Here is a 16063-nt window from a genome sequence, read left to right as displayed (position 1 = left end):
ACAAATTCTTTCATCCTGCACAACATGGATTTCGCAAAAACTATTCCTGTAACACACAATTAGCACTCTTTCTTCACGATCTGCATGCGAACCTCGACTTAAAAATCCAGACTGAGGCAATTTTTTTTGACTTTGCTAAAGCTTTGACATCCTAACATCTTAAAATGGATTGAAGCATTTCTAACGTGTCGCTTTCAGTCAGTTGCTGTTAACAACCAGTCATCCCCTTCTGCCCCCGTAACCTCAGGTGTACCTCAGGGCTCGGTCCTAGGTCCTCTTTTCTTCTTAATATACATAAATGACTTGCCTGAACACCTATCATGCAATATCCGTTTATTCGCCGACGACTGCGTTATCTACCACTCAATAACTAACACTTCCGACCAAAAAGCCCTTCAGGATGATCTTAACCGCATTGAAAAATGGTGCGATGATTGGCTAATGACACTTAACCCTAACAAATGCAAGCTTATTTCGTTTCACCGCAGACTTAATCCTTTGTCCTTTTCCTATAGAATTTCTAACAATCCAATAGAGCACATTCATTCATACAAATACTTAGGTATCACTGTGTGTCATGATCTAACTTGGCGGGAACATGTTACTAATGTTATTTCATCTGCAAACAGAACCCTTGGCTATCTGAAGCGCCATTTACGTCACGCAACAAAAGAGGTCAAATTACTCGCTTACACATCATTGGTAAGACCAAAACTAGAATACGCATCCCCCATTTGGAGCCCCCATCAAGCATATCTAATCGATGCACTTGAAGCCGTGCAAAATCGCGCCGCCCGTTTCATTCACTCCCAATATTCATACGAGGTCAGTGTGACATCCTTGAAATCACTGTCCAACTTACGAAGTCTTTCTTGCCGTCGTCGCGTCGCAACCCTATCTCTTTTTCATAAACTTTATTACAGCTCACTCGGCCATGAACCATGCATCTGCGCACCTCCGCCGCGCATATCACATCGCACTGGTCACCCCCTTCAAGTTACTCGTCCACGTTCCCGTACTGTAACCTTCTCCACCTCTTTCTTTCCACGAGCCGCGTCAGACTGGAACGGCCTCTCCCACTCCGCTGCTGATATCACCTGCCCGTCACTCTTCAACGCCAATATTGAACTTCATATGTCATTGTGAAAAAATGTACCAATTTTTGATTACCCCACCCCTTATGTAATACCCCGAAAAGGGGCCTTTAAGGTAAATAAATGAAATGAAAAAAAGAAAAAACAATTGCGCTGAAAAGGAAAATTGTCAAGCTGGGGCTCGAACAGCTTCCTTTTTGATCATGAGCCAGGCGCTGGCCTTCGACAACTGAGTAAACTTTAATTGTTTGAATTCAAAGAGAGTGGAGTAACACTTAAGTTCTGCCTTTAGGGCATGAAGCGATAAGTTACACGGGTCCTCTCCTCCGCTAAGAAGAGAGGACCCGTGTAACTTATCGCTTCATGTCCTAAAGGCAGAACTTAAGTGTTCCTCCTATTTTTCATAATTGCGTTGCGTGCTGAGTTGAAAGAAAAAGGTTCAACTTAGATTGAGGACAAAGCAGCGAGCGATAGAAAGAAAAATTATAGAGACGTTTAGAGACAGGAAGAGGGCAGAGTGGTTCAGGGAACAAACGCTAGTTAACGATATCCAGGGCGAAATGAAGGGGAAGAAATGGGCATGGGGAAAGCATGTAATGCAAAGGCAAGTTAACCGATGGTCATTAAGAGTAACGGAGTGGGTTCCAAAAGAAGAAAAGCGTGACAGAGGACAGTAAAAAGTTAGATGGGCGGATGAAATTAAGTTTGCAGGAATAGGGAGGCCCCAACTGGCCCAGTAAAGAGCTAATTCGAGAGATATGGGAGAGTCCTTTGCCATGCAGTGCGAGTAGTCAGACTGGTGGTGATGACGATGCCTGCTGCTTAAAAACCAATGCAGTCTTAAGTTCTGACCGCGAACGGGCGTTTACTTGACGGCCCTTGTAAGGGTCCCCATTCTGTTTCCGCAAGCCGTCTCATCACTCCTTCCCGTAGCCATTCGTTGGAACCAAACTTTCGAGTCAACGAGCAGTGCCCGCCAGCAGCAGGCTGTGTCAACCTGCTTTTGTTTGTATCGTTGTATCGACATCATTGCTAATATCGGTTGCAGACATTATAGCATCCAATTTTGAGTGTCAGTTTTTATTCTACGGGAAAAATAAAGGGTGCGTAAGTCTCGCAATGATTATCTCCTCAGTTCACGCTTTCCTAACCAGTACCATGATGGCCGCTACAGATGGCATTCTCTCCACGCTTTTAAGAACAGCTTTCTCAACACGCTTGCCTCAGTAATATCTTTCTTGCGGGCAGTTTGAGAGCATCAGTTTTTGTCCAAGTCATAGACAAGCATGGAATTCTTGTTATTAGCTTTAGAACATGTAATTCAAAATGTATTCCGTCACTCACACTAAGAAATCCTGGTGGTATCTGCATGGTAGAAATAGGAGTGATATTTCTAAGTACGCACTGCAATGAAGAACAAATATTTAGTAACTTCAGAACACGAAAGCTTTTTATTGAAGGCAGCCACTGCAATATCCCCGTGTGAATCAAGGGTTCATATTGCCTTTGTGAACGTTCCACGTGTAAATAAGAATATTTCCAAGTTATGCCGAGAGGCTGAACCCGAAAAACGTACCCCAAAAGTGTCATGACTGTGAACATAAGCGTTCACGATCTCGTTGATTGTGGCGATGCTCTGATTAAGCTTGACCGGCAAAGCATCAAATGAAACTTGTTGCTGGGCTAGTTGGTGACACATACTTGAATAAGAAGGTACCGCAACAAGGACAACCACAGAAGGAAGACAGCACAAACACTAACGCGTTCGTGCTTGTGCTGTGTTCCCGAACGCGTTCGTGTCTGTGATGTCTTCCTTCTGTGGCCGTGCTTCTTGCGGTACATTTTTTTATTCGAGAGCATAAAATATTGCAATAAAATCATATTTTCTTCCCCTTGCTCATGTTTATTACTGTAGTCAGCAGCATCACTCCGCTTTCTCATTAATACTGTGAAACTAACAGTCGCCAAAAGACATTAAAACGGGCTAAAAACAATTGCCGTTTTGGGACATGTGTGGGTCCCTTCTTCATACGTGAAACAAATAAACTGGTCAGCCGTATTCATACTTGAGATTAACGGCGTAATGGGCATGCGTATGCTTCAGCCAAGGGCCCCTCACGTCGTATTAAGAGCGTGTGGGGTTGACTAGATTTGGAATGGATGTAAGAGTAGGCGCAATGATAATGATTTCTCGGTGGCCGTGACTGTGCAATGATCGGCTTGGAATTAAGCAGATATTGCCATCGAGAATACATTCTCGTGCCGCCTACTCCTAGCTTCATTCCGCATCTAATAAACATCGCAAGCCCTTGATTGGGCACTTGCCTGAAGCATATGCATGCTTATTATGCGATCATAGCAGGCATAAATACGGCCGTACCGTCTTTTCGTTCCATACGGGAACAAGAGACCCTTACGTGTCCCGAAAGGTGATTTGTTTTCCCCATTTTTCTTCTTTTCAGTGAGAGTTAAATTTTACAGTCACGATTTTTTCTCGCCACACGACTTTTTGTCGAATTTTGGACTATATTCTTCGCTTATATAACTACGTTGCTCTGCATCCTCACGAAAATGAACCTAACCAACTGAATATTTCTTTTCTTCCCTTTATGACTGGTAAGAACTGCCCATGCCTCTATGCTTCTCTAAAAGAATACGTCGCACTTCAGTTCACAAGGCAGCATCAAAGCGCTTGTGTATTGCTCTCAGCTACATTCCTCAGCTTCGCTCACAAAAGTAGGGCCCCAAATAGGAACTGAAGAAGGAAGAATGCAAGAACCAAAATATGTTGCTTGAGTCACACTTCAGACCCAAAAAATAGGACGCTGTTTTCGTCGCCCATTTCTTCCTACAGCTCTATTCCACAAGCAGCTATTGATTTCTGCGCGATATTTATGCAGCACCAGCTGTGGCTTTCAAGGAACAGCCTGCCTAGAAATGACCGGTTTTTCTTCGAGAGCTAGCAGCGCTACACCGTTTGCTGTTAATGCCGGCACAAGAAGTGAAGCAAATAATAATACAATAACACCTGAAATAAACACTTTCGGCAGGCAAAAATGTTAAAGAAACGTGCCTCGAAAAGAACGACTATTCTTAGCAACTGCATTTCAGCTTACAGGCGTTCGCTTGGAAAGCACGGCAACAGCCGATAGAGGAACAGCCACCAACCGACAAACACGAAAGAAAAAGCAGGAATGTATTCGTCAATATGGCAAGATGGGTTTGCATTTGTAGCACTCAACTCTGGCTTCCATTAGACCAATTTTGCTTAATGCTTGGAAAAACGAATAAGTAGTTCTTGAAACACTGTTCTGAAAGTGCACATGGCTGCAAACCGATGGCTTCGCTTAGTTTCCAAGCGAAGTTTTGTGCTGCTACGGTTTGGTACGAGATTTTTTGATGGGCAAATAGTGACACAACCGTATAAAGAAAGCATCAATTTATAGTCTAAACCTCTGGTCGCTACAGGCCCAAAGATATGAATGCGCACATACATAATTTCAGTGCTGAGCAATACAGGCCTTGTTTAATGACAACGCGAATTCAGTGAACGAATACATGGAAAATTTATATTTCGCCGTTTTTGCATGCGTTGACACAATCCTTATCTGGAACAAGAATACGCTCCCTTGATTAGAAGACATAAGGGACATGACATGCTTCTCTGCATCTTACACACGGCAGTCACAGCAAGGAAAGCACCTTACGAATGCTAAGGACGTACAAAGTCCGCGAATAAGTGGTATGGCACCTAACCGTTCACCATCTTGAGAAATAGCTAAAGAACATTAAATAATTTGATAAAAATCAACCGGCATGCAACAGATAGATTGATTTCTTTTGAATTCCTCGACCTTATCGGCTACGACCAGCGTTCCAGGCAGGCGGGTCCACTCCTAAGCTGTCTTGGGTGCAAAGGAATTGTGACAAGAATACTGATGTGTACAATAAGCGAGAAATGCAGGTTGCTGTTTTTAACCCCGCATTTACATCGCGGGCAACGGCCTCCAGAAAAACTGGGTGACTTCTTTTGATGAGCGTAAGCTGCTCATTAGGGCCTAGAAAATTGCCTTACATTCAAAAGGTGCAAAAAGCAAGACAAAGAGCAATGGTAATATGAAAAACTGCAGTTAAAAAGGAAATAATTGAGACGGGGTGGAAGAAAGCAAGCTGTCATCGACGAATGTTGGACGCTGTGAAAGGCTAAGCATATGATTTGGTTAAGAAAAAAACACTGCTTGTCTCAAAAGCCTTAATTTAAAGGAATTTGTTTCTTCATCGTACTTCTATTTTGTCTCATTTTTATTTTTATTTAGGTGTTCATTCTTAGTGTTTATTCATTTCAATATTCTACATTTTCGCATGATGACATGGTAGTCGAAATCAATAAGACGGAATGTGCTTGGTCAGGGCGGGTAAAGCGAAGGCAATATAATTGATGGTAGTGAAGGGCAACGGACAGCGTACCAAGAAAAAGCAAGCATAGCAGGGGCACAGCGAAAGTTACATGGGAGGCTGAGGTTAGGAAGTTTGCTATAATCGACTTGCAGAACCTGGCACAGATAAGAGTTAATGGAGAGATATGGAACAGGCCTTTGTACTGCAGTGGGCGTCTTCAGGCTGATGATGATGATGTCTCTTTTTCTCCCAATCGCATCGGTGTGGTGACTATAAGGACTTCAAGTAGAGCTTTTTCCTTGGCTGGTTATTAGATTCTGAGGACTGTATATTGTATACATTGCCACATGTATCTATGCCTTTCGTGTTCGCCTGTGGCAATGCGGAAAAGTGTGAAAAAAAATAGAAAACCATGTTTGCGACAGTTGTAAACGCACTTCTTTCGAGTGGATGCGTGCCATGTCAGCGCACCAAAAAAACAAATTTTACATAAGGCGTGGAAGGAACCAACGTAGAACAGAGTTGAGAGAAGATAGTAAAATAAATATTTTTCGCCACTTCGACCTGTGGAAGCTTTAAAGCATGAAAAATTCTTAAAAAACGCGTGAACTTATGCTCCGCGACAATTTTCTTTTCCTTCTGAACAGTAGCGCAACAAGGCAAGGGACCGTTAGTTTTTTTTTTTTGGCAACAGAGCGGAAGCGACGGTTCCGAAATGTGTTTTCTCTTCATTCACAGTGCAATGTGGTCCGGTTTCCAGTGATTAGTTTTCTCTTCTAACCTCGTATATGATCAATACTTGCTACTTGAGACATAATTCCGGCAAAACAGAGACCATTCAAACTAGAAAGTCAAGGCAAAAAACTGTGCCTAAGATTGCAGGTACAAGAACGTCCATCGAAGACGCCGGCTTTCTCAGCGACGGACTAGAGGTAGCGGGGCGGCAGAAACATGCCACGTGTCCAGACGCATTGTTTTGTTCCGACCTATTTCGCGGAATGAGACTGTTGCGGACACTCTGCCTCCTGTTTTCGTCCCTTCATTGCCAATACAAGCTGTCACCGGCTATAGCGAACATATTATCGTGCCTTGTTGTAGGCATTCTTAAAAAGGCTTTAATCACGAAATGAATTCATATTCTGGAGGCCCTATTAGAGCTGTTGTTGCGAACGGCTCTCGATCGATTTTTATCCTTTACAGGACCTTCATTACGCACCAAAATAGTTGGGGGACACTTAAGCTACGCATTTAAAGGTGTGATAAGATGGCGTTAATGGTTCCGTCAGCGACTCCACTCGATCTCAATAGCATATTTTCTGAGCAGATGCTCTAATATTACTTACCCCATAGTTTGCTACAACTGACACTTCTAAATTTTCCTTTTTTCCCGCGTACCATCAGCGAGTGGAATTCACTGACAGGATGAATGTCAGTGCATAGTCATGTTGCATCCAATTGTTTCTTTGGATGTTCCGTTGTTGTTATAGCTACATTACGGTAGCATTTCGAGCCTTCAGCGGGGTGGCGCCGCCAGCCTGTGGCTGCACCGCCACGCTGTCACGTGGTTAGTCACGTGGTGCGGCGCAGCTGCCGGCGGCGCGGCTGATCACGTCGTTGGTCACGTTGTTGGTCACTTGGTTGGTCACGTGACCAGCCACGTCGTACGGAGCAACTGCTGCTTCTGGCGGCGCTGCGCACGGTGAAACCGAGCTGCAACAGCTGTGCGCCTGCGCTGTGTCAAGTGGGACGAAGATGAAGAAGGAGCGCCCAGCGAAACTGAGCGGGGAAAGACTGACTTTGCAATTCAACCCAGCAAGTTCCACTCGGACCGCTGTAGGTATCGCGTTACTACAGGTCTAACCACAGCTAAACCACCACGAAATTTTTACTTGTTGCCCTTGTTCTGCTTGGATTTATAACATGATCTTCAGTATGAAATAAATAAATAAATAAATAACAACGTCACCAGAGCACACGACTCATTAATGTGACGTAAAAGCAGCATACAGTCCTTCGAGTATGCTCACCCATCACCGACATGCACATTGCTTTCTCATAACCTCTAATCATGGTTATGCTAATTAGCATAGAGTCGTAAGGTACCTCATAATGTGAAAGACCATAGACGGAACATAAAAAACCCCGGTTTAACCCTGTCAGGCCCGGCGTTGCATATATGATATAGAGTGTAATAATTTTAATAACTTCAATTTCTTCCACATATCTACTTGAATTGTTAGCATACTTCAAGTAACCTCTACTGCAACATATTTGTCAACACAAAGCCGAAGAACGTATACGCTACCCGAGATGCAGGACGCCAGCGAAATGGTAAAATGTTGCAAAAGCTTGCCCTACCTTAAAAAAACGATAAAATTTTTGTGGCCGTAATGCTGCAATCACTGATGATTGCACTTAAATTCCTGCTTGCGCGTGTGTGTTCGCATATGGATTTGTGGTCCTTAGACACCCTGATATTATAAAAATATAGCTCAAATCAACTACTGTCAATATTTTCTTATCTGAATCTGAAATTTTTTTTTACATTTTTGCTATCAAAGAAACATTAGTGATGAAATGCCGGAAATTCATAACTTTTACCTCATGTTATCAGTGCATGGGAATTAATGGCTTCAGTAAGCTTCAAGAACGTGTTTGCGTGGCGAAGTTGTACCGGTCTGCCTCCCAATTCAAGAGTCAGGGGTTCGCGCCCCGAATAATTACCCCAGTTTTTTTTTTCTGCACAATCCATTTCATTTATATACTCATATGTTGTAATGACATTTGAGTGACGTGGCCTTATAATCGGAATTTATCTTATGTTTTAATCACTTTTCATTTCCCCTAATCCACGTGTGACGTAAAACCTTTTCGACCAGTCCCGAGTTTCGAGACCCGAAGCTGGACGCCGAAGGGACGACGCCGTCTTTTTGTCAGAACCGAGGTCGCGCTAAAATCTTTAACAGAATTTTCACATTTCCGCTGCATCACAACTGCAATCGTCTGGATTGAAAGTGCCCGTTAAATCCTTATGCAAATGCCCGCGTGGTATCGTCATTCTGTGAACGCTGTTCATATAGACGGGGCTCGATGCGTGTTGACGTCAGTGAGCATACCGTCCTGCTCACCCTTTCTACACGCTATGTTGGCTGTATTCATTTATAAAAAAATGCATTAGTTATCTTGGCCAGTAAGGGCACAAAGGAGATTGTATTCCCGCGGTGTTAGCTTGCAGCAGTGCAACGTGGCGCGCTCGCAGTTAACTAGGAAATCGTCCATTCCGCTTATTTGTCATCCTGAATACACGAAAAGTTATCATTTATTTTCGTTACTTTAAGCCCCAGCTCTTAGAAGCGGGCAAGAAGGAGTACTAGTTGTGTTCGGCGGTGCACTCCGCTAGGAATATTGCTACAAAGTTGAGAGGATTGGAGCGCATGGGTTGAACCAATGGCTGTCCCATTCCTTAAAGGAGTTTAGTGCAGCTGGGCACGCCATTTCTGATGCAATATACGGAGAATAATTGATGAAAACATAATGAAATACGTTGAAGGCACGGCCAGATTTTCCTTGTGCACTACGTACGCAGTTTGCAAGACGAAAACGTTACTACTACATTCCGTACCAAAATCGGAGTGTTTCATACGGCCTTGAACAGAGGAGCAGATGAGGTGGCAGTATTCCCGAAAATATTCAGAAAATATTTGAGCACCCGTTTGCCACACAGCATCCTGGGTGTTGTCATATCATTTTCCTTTGCATATCGCTTTCACGCTTTAGTTAAGTTGGAGGCTAGCTTGCGACAAGGGTTCGGACCGATGACATATGCCCCTTTAGTTGCATGCCTTATGGCGCGTTGAAGTGTTCACCGAGATTTCGAAATCCAAGCTACTGCGTCCTTTCCTTTCCTCAAAACACATGCTTTACCCGCCTCGGAGACTAAGTGGTTTGGGCGCTCGGCTACTGATGAGGTGTTCCCGGATTCGAACCCGACCATGGCGGCTGCGTTTTTATGGAGGTAAAACGCTAAGGCGCCAGTGTTCTGTGCGATGTAAGTGCACGTTAAAGATCCTGAGGTGGTCGAAATTATTCCGGAGCCCTCCACTACGGCACCTCTCCTTCCTTTCTTCTTTCACTCCCTCCTTTATCCCTTCTCTTACGGCGTGGCTCAGGTGTCCAACGATATATGAGACGTACTGCGCCATTTCCTTTCCCCCAAAACCAATTATTATTATTAAAAGGAGCTTCCGTATTATCTGTCACATATCGGCGGACACCCGGGCTGCTCCGTAAGGAAAGGAATAAAGGAGGGAGTTAAAGAAGAAAGGAAGAAAGAGCTGCCGTAGTGGGGTCTCCTGAATAGTTTCGACCACCTGGGGAACTTTAACATGGACTGACATTGAACAGCTAATAATAATAATAATAATTGAGTTTTGGGGAAAGGAAATGGCGCAGTATCTGTCTCATGTATCGTTGTACATCTGAACCGCACCGTTAGGAAGGGGATAAAAGAGGAAGTGAAAGAAGAAAGGAAGAGAGAGGTGCCGTGGTGGAGAGCTCCGGAATAATTTCGACCACCTGGGGATCTTTAACCTGCACTGACATCGCACAGCACACGGGCGCCTTAGCCTTTTGCCTTCATAAAAACGCAGCCGCCGCTGTCGGGTTCGAACCCGGGTGCTCCGGATCAGTAGCCGAGCGCTCTAAGCACTGAGCCACCGCGGCGGGTCCATCGCACAGCTCACGGGCGCCTTTTAACGCGACAGCGCTAAGGAGCTTAAGTAGCAGAAAAGCCGGTGTCGGCGGCGTTGGCCGTGAGCAAAAAATTCTGCTCTCACTCCACCTCCTCCTCGCAATGTACCCCACTGCCCCAACAGATACCACGCGACGGCATTACGCTGCCGTTGCCCGAGTAGAGTTGGGCCCGGCTGTGAGGGTAGCGCGGGAGCGCTGCCGAAAGGTGCGCCCGACTAGAGTTGAGCACTGCTGGGAGGCTAGTCCTGCCATTGCTCAGAGAGCAGGCCAGCCGGCGGTCTAACTCATGCGCTCTGCTGGTGACGCGCCCATTCCCTCTCCCTCGGGCTCTGCGCTGTGTGGTTTGCCGCTCCGCGCGTCCATTTTATCGTACGCAGCAGGGAAGGCGTCGCGCCGAACGGTCGATGGTGTTCCATGGACTCCCTGGCAGTGCTGCAACAGGCTGTCGCGTCCCGCTCTTAAAGGCGAAACTTATCGTCCTCCAAATTTTTTGTTTCGCCTCCGCAGCCACGGTAAGGTTTAAACCTGGGTACACCAACTGTGAGGTGCGCAACAAATTCTCAGGGGGTTTTTGAGTGCACTACGTGGGTCGGACAGCGGAGCGCTGCGTGTGCCAGCCCAGCGCTGCGCATGTGCGCGTGCGAATGCTGTGTGCGAGGTGACGGCGACGAAGAGCGTGGCGAGCACGAGGAGCGGAGAGCTGACGTGTCAAAAAACCGAGGCGAGAGGGGAGACAGCGCAGCGAAGATAGGGTCATTCAAGCGTGGAGGTGGCAGCCGTCGGAAGTTGGGTCTGTGCTGCCGTTACCTACCTCGGATCTCCGACGCCCTACTCCTGCGTTCCTTGCAAGCGTGGAGATGGTGGCCATGGACCTAGGGTCCGTGCTGCCGAAACGCACCCAATGATAGTCTGTTGTAAGCCTCCGGCATTTCGTGATGCCGTCGACGGGGCCTGGCTACGCTTTGCCTGTTGCTGCCAAGTTCACGCGGCTGCTGACGAAGATCCACCGGCGTCCTTGTGTTCCTCTCCGCTCATACTACTCCCTGGCTTCTTTGCGCCGCTTTCTCAACGCAACACCAGCGACGCGTCGCACTACATCCACCCACGTCCGTCCTGTCTGAAAGGCATCCGCGCTTCTCCTGGGATGCTCAGTAGCTGGTGAACTCTTTCATTTTATTGCGAAAGCAATACTACGCTAGGTCTCACCGCTCGTCGCGTATGCCTTGCTCCCCACACCCCGGAGCCGGCGCTTGGCTTAGCAGGTGCTGTGACGTCAGCTCTCTTCGTTGCTATGACGACGCGTGACGTCACCTTGCTCCCCGACGCAGCTAGAAGGGAGCCGCTCGTCGCGTGTGCCGTGCTCCCCACACCCCGGAGCCGGCGCTTCGCTTAGCCGTTGCTGTGACGTCAGCTCTCTTCGTTGCTGTGACGACGCGTGACGTCAGCTTGCTCCCCGATGCAGCTAGAAGGGAGCCGCTCGTCGCGTATGCCGTGCTCCCCACACCCCGGAGCCGGCGCTTCGCTTAGCAGGTGCTGTGACGTCAGCTCTCTTCGTTGCTATGACGACGCGTGAACGTCAGCTTGCTCCCCGACGCAGCTAGAAGGGAGCCGCTCGTCGCGTGTGCCGTCGCCCTTGAGCCGGCGCCGCGCCCAACAGGGGGTGTATCCGTTGATATGACGACCTCCTCTCCTTGCGCTCGCACCGTGGCGGCTTTACTAGGATATATAGCGGTGCGCTACGTGTTGGTTGATTAGTCTCGCCATGGAAGTTACCGGCGAAGAGTCTATATCTGAATCTATTTGCTCTACTGCTTCGGAACAGTTATATTCTAAGGCGAAAGCAAAGCAAGCTAGGAAGAATGAGACAAATAGGTTGCGACGTGCCCAGGAAACAGAGGAACAAGGAGAAGAATAATTTCGGAAACGACTAGAAGCTGAAGCAGCTATGCGAGCCACTTCAGAAGGTGAGTATATTCGTGCTAGACGGAATGAAACTATGAGACGACGACGTGCCGAGGAAACAGAACAATGGGCCGAACGTCTTGAATAGCGCAGGAGGAAAAATTGGAGGACGCTTAAGCTTCGCCTTTGAGAATGGAACGCGATAGCGCGTTGCAGCACTGCCAGGGAGCCCACGGAACGCCATCGCCCGTTCGGCGCGACGCCCTGCCGTCAGACAAATCGCTTTGCTACATACGATGAAACGGACGCGCGGAGCGGCAAACCACGTAGAAACGCTGCCAGGCGCCTTGCCGTAACACGCGGGACTCAAGTTGCAGTCGTAGTTCATCGGCACATCGTTCTCGACAAACCCGATGCCACGAACGCCAGCATAGCTTCAGCGTCGAACAGGCAGGAAGCCGCAAGCTTCGGATGTGCGCTACATTGTTCGCCGCTCACCACAGGCCCACTGCGTCCTAACGAGATGAGTGGGATGGATGGATGGATGGATGGATGGATGGATGGATGGATGGATGGATGGATGGATGGATGGATGGATGGATGGATGGATGGATGGATGGATGGATGGATGGATGGATGGATGGATGGATGGATGGATGGATGGATGGATGGATGGGTCGGTGGGTGGGTGGATGGATGGATGGGTCGGTGGGTGGGTGGATGGGTAAATGGGTGGAAGGGTGGATGGATGGATGGATAAGGCTGAACCCTTTAGATCGGGTGGTGGTTGAAGCCACCTAGCCATGACTTGTGGAATTTTACTTTCGTCTCGATTTTGGCCACCAATCAGATAATCGTCGCTTGGTTACTTTACCCGATTAAAAGAGATTCTTCTACCCGCTTATAAGGTTACTTCTACCCGGTTGGGCGAGGTTTGGAGCCCCTTATTTATCATGAGATGTTCTTCCACGATATTTATCGTTCCTGCACTGACAATTCAATCTGGCGTCGCTGATGCGGTTGACCCAGATCGTGTTGTCGTCGGCGTATACCGTGTACTGGACATTTTAGAATTCTTGGAGGCGGTGCCGTCGCACGCATCTTTTGTGGCAGTGGCGCACATTGCGACGAGGAGGTGGTGCGATTTTTGGCTCACGGGGAGGAGGACGGATTTTTCGCTCATGGCCGATGCCGACACCGGCTTTTCAGCGACACTAGGTCATCCAAAAAATTAATGTGAATTAGCTCAGTTAATCCAGGATATACAAAGCGAAAGATGTCGGCGTTCACTGTGTTCATTGGCGTTGGCGTTGACAATGTTCTAGACGGCGATAGCTTTGAGCAAAGAAAGGGCGCACAACTGGTTTTCTGGATAGGCGGACGCCTCATTCGTGCTTTGATACATGAGGCGGTGGTGAGTGAGATTTGTGGCCTGAATGCATTAACGTTGAAGCGTTGTGGCTGACATGTGGCACTGCAGCAGTACCTAGGCCACAGCGTTCATTTTGTGATCAATTTCTCGTGATGAACCATTAACTGCATGCCACCTCCCAGGATGGTAGGGAGGGCGCGCTGCCTACCAGTGTGCGGAACACAATCGAAGCAAGCTTTTGCAGTTGGACACGAACGCCAGCCACGTACATGAAAGCGAGATCGAGGTCTCCACTGGCCCCCGGAGCCGATTGTGCGCCTTTCCTTTCGTGAAAAAGAACGGCCTTTGCAAAGTTGTCAACGGCAATGAACTGTAGGAATGCCGCACCCATTCAAAAATTTCTATAGACAGTCTATAGACTGTCTATAGACTTTAGTCTAAGAAGTCTATAGACTGTCTATAGACAAATCTTTTAGACCAGTCTATAGACAATCTAAAGATTTATGGCCATACACTTTTAGTAGACTTTTGTCTACAGACAGTCTATAGAAAAATGTCTACTGAATGTAGATAGGTCCATTGACAGTCCATAGACACAAGCCTATAGACAGTCTATAGAAGATTTATAGATTTAAGGCCATACACTTCCTATAGACTTCTGTCCATAGACCATCTATAGACAAATGTCTACTGATAATAGACACAGGTCTATAGGCAGTGTATAGATGATCTATAGACTTGGGCCATACACTTCCTGTAGGTTTCTCTCTATAGACAAAAGTCTACTGGTCCAGTAGACATAGGTCTATAGACTGTCTATATACATTCCACAGTTATGTGGCCTGGCAATGTTGTAGACATTTGTCTATAGACAGTCTATAGAGCACTGTCTAAAAAACCTTAATAGACCATTGTCCGTTGAATGCCTATAGACAGTCTACAACTGTTGAAAAAGGTCACTGCATGGTCTTCACAAATGACATGACGATCAATATACTTACAACTTAGTTTATTTCCAAGCTATGCAGGCAAGGAGTATGGAATACATGCGCCATAAGAATGCACCACATAAAAATAAATGTTGAAAGTAATGGTCCGACTATAGTTCCCTCAGATGCAATCTTGCGACCTGTTGTCTGCAGTCAGTCATCCGGGCATGTTGACCTGTACAGTGGAAGGAAAAAATAAGAGGAACTGAAAAAAAAATTTCCACTCCATCTCTACAAATGTGCTTACAACACAAGGCATATATATCCTGGCTATCCCATTCAAGAAAGCTAGTCGATGTTTTGGTTTGGTTTTATGTGGTCCAAAAGCCCAAGGTGACTCAGGCTATGAGAGGCGCCGTAGTGAAGAGATGAGGAGTAGTTTCGGCCACCTGCGGTTTCTTACTGTGCACTGACATTGCATAGAACACAGGCCACTAGCATTTTGCTTCTATCAAAACGTGACCAGCTAGACTAGGATTGAACCTGCATCATTCAAGTTGTAGTAGTAGTACAGTTCATTTCAGACAAAAAATATACAAAATTTGTCCTGGGTGAGAAGGCTAACGGCATTTTTGCCCGATGAGGCCATCCCACCCCTGACAGCAGTGGCAACCACTATAGGCAAATTCGAACACATTTGCAGTACAGTACATAGTACAACAACGAATATTTATGCCAGCACACAAAACAATACAAATGGACAACTCTGAGGACTGTGTGCATGCTTCAGTATATGAAAAAAAAGGTTTACAGATTCCCGAATACTATTTACACGTAAAACACACCGAAATATCATCCATGACACAAAAGAAATTCTTTGACTTTTTATTCTATTAGGTACATATGTCTTAGTGCTTTCTTTAGGTAGTGATGGGTAGATTGGTAATAATTCAAAGATGGCTGGATATTGACTCAATAAATTTGATATTTGCATACATAATCTCACATCACAATAGTTGGTGCGGGATCGGGGCACCTTTATTTCATCTTCCCTAAGAAGATGTGGAGTATGTTTCTTTTTGTATTGAACCTCAGTATTTGAACGGTGTAACGTATACTGGTGCACGATTTCCAGAAATTACATTTGAATAGTTTACTGATCTCTAGTATGTCATAGATCTTAAAGTATGGCAAGCAATGTTCTATTTTTGGAATTTTCGAATACCACATATTGAGCGCTTTTGCAGAGGGTGCAGCTAATCAAGGTTTCTTTGTGTTGTGTCTGACGATACCAGAAAGCGGTATGTTAAACGTGAATGAAAGAGAGCATTGTAAGTTTGTTGCTTAACTGGCAACCTGTTTAATATGCCAAAAACGTGAAAGTTCAATTCGGAGAGCTTCTGTGTGTGAATTCCAGAGAAACATTTCATGAAAGATAACACCTAGAAAGCAAATCCTCTTAGACTGGTTGATAATGTTATTCCAGAACTTCAATTTGAACTCACTATCTTTATTGCTACCTTTAGGCTTGAAAATCAGGTATTCCGTCTTGTTTATCATTAGGTCTAGTTTATAAAAGGTTAACCAAAAGTCTAAATAGTGAAGCCATTCATTTG

Source organism: Amblyomma americanum, chromosome 7 (genome assembly GCF_052857255.1).
Source record: "Amblyomma americanum isolate KBUSLIRL-KWMA chromosome 7, ASM5285725v1, whole genome shotgun sequence".
In the NCBI taxonomy this organism is placed as follows: Eukaryota; Metazoa; Arthropoda; class Arachnida; order Ixodida; family Ixodidae; genus Amblyomma; species Amblyomma americanum.
The sequence above is the reverse complement of the archived record's forward strand: the minus strand, read 5'-3'. Positions refer to the sequence as shown.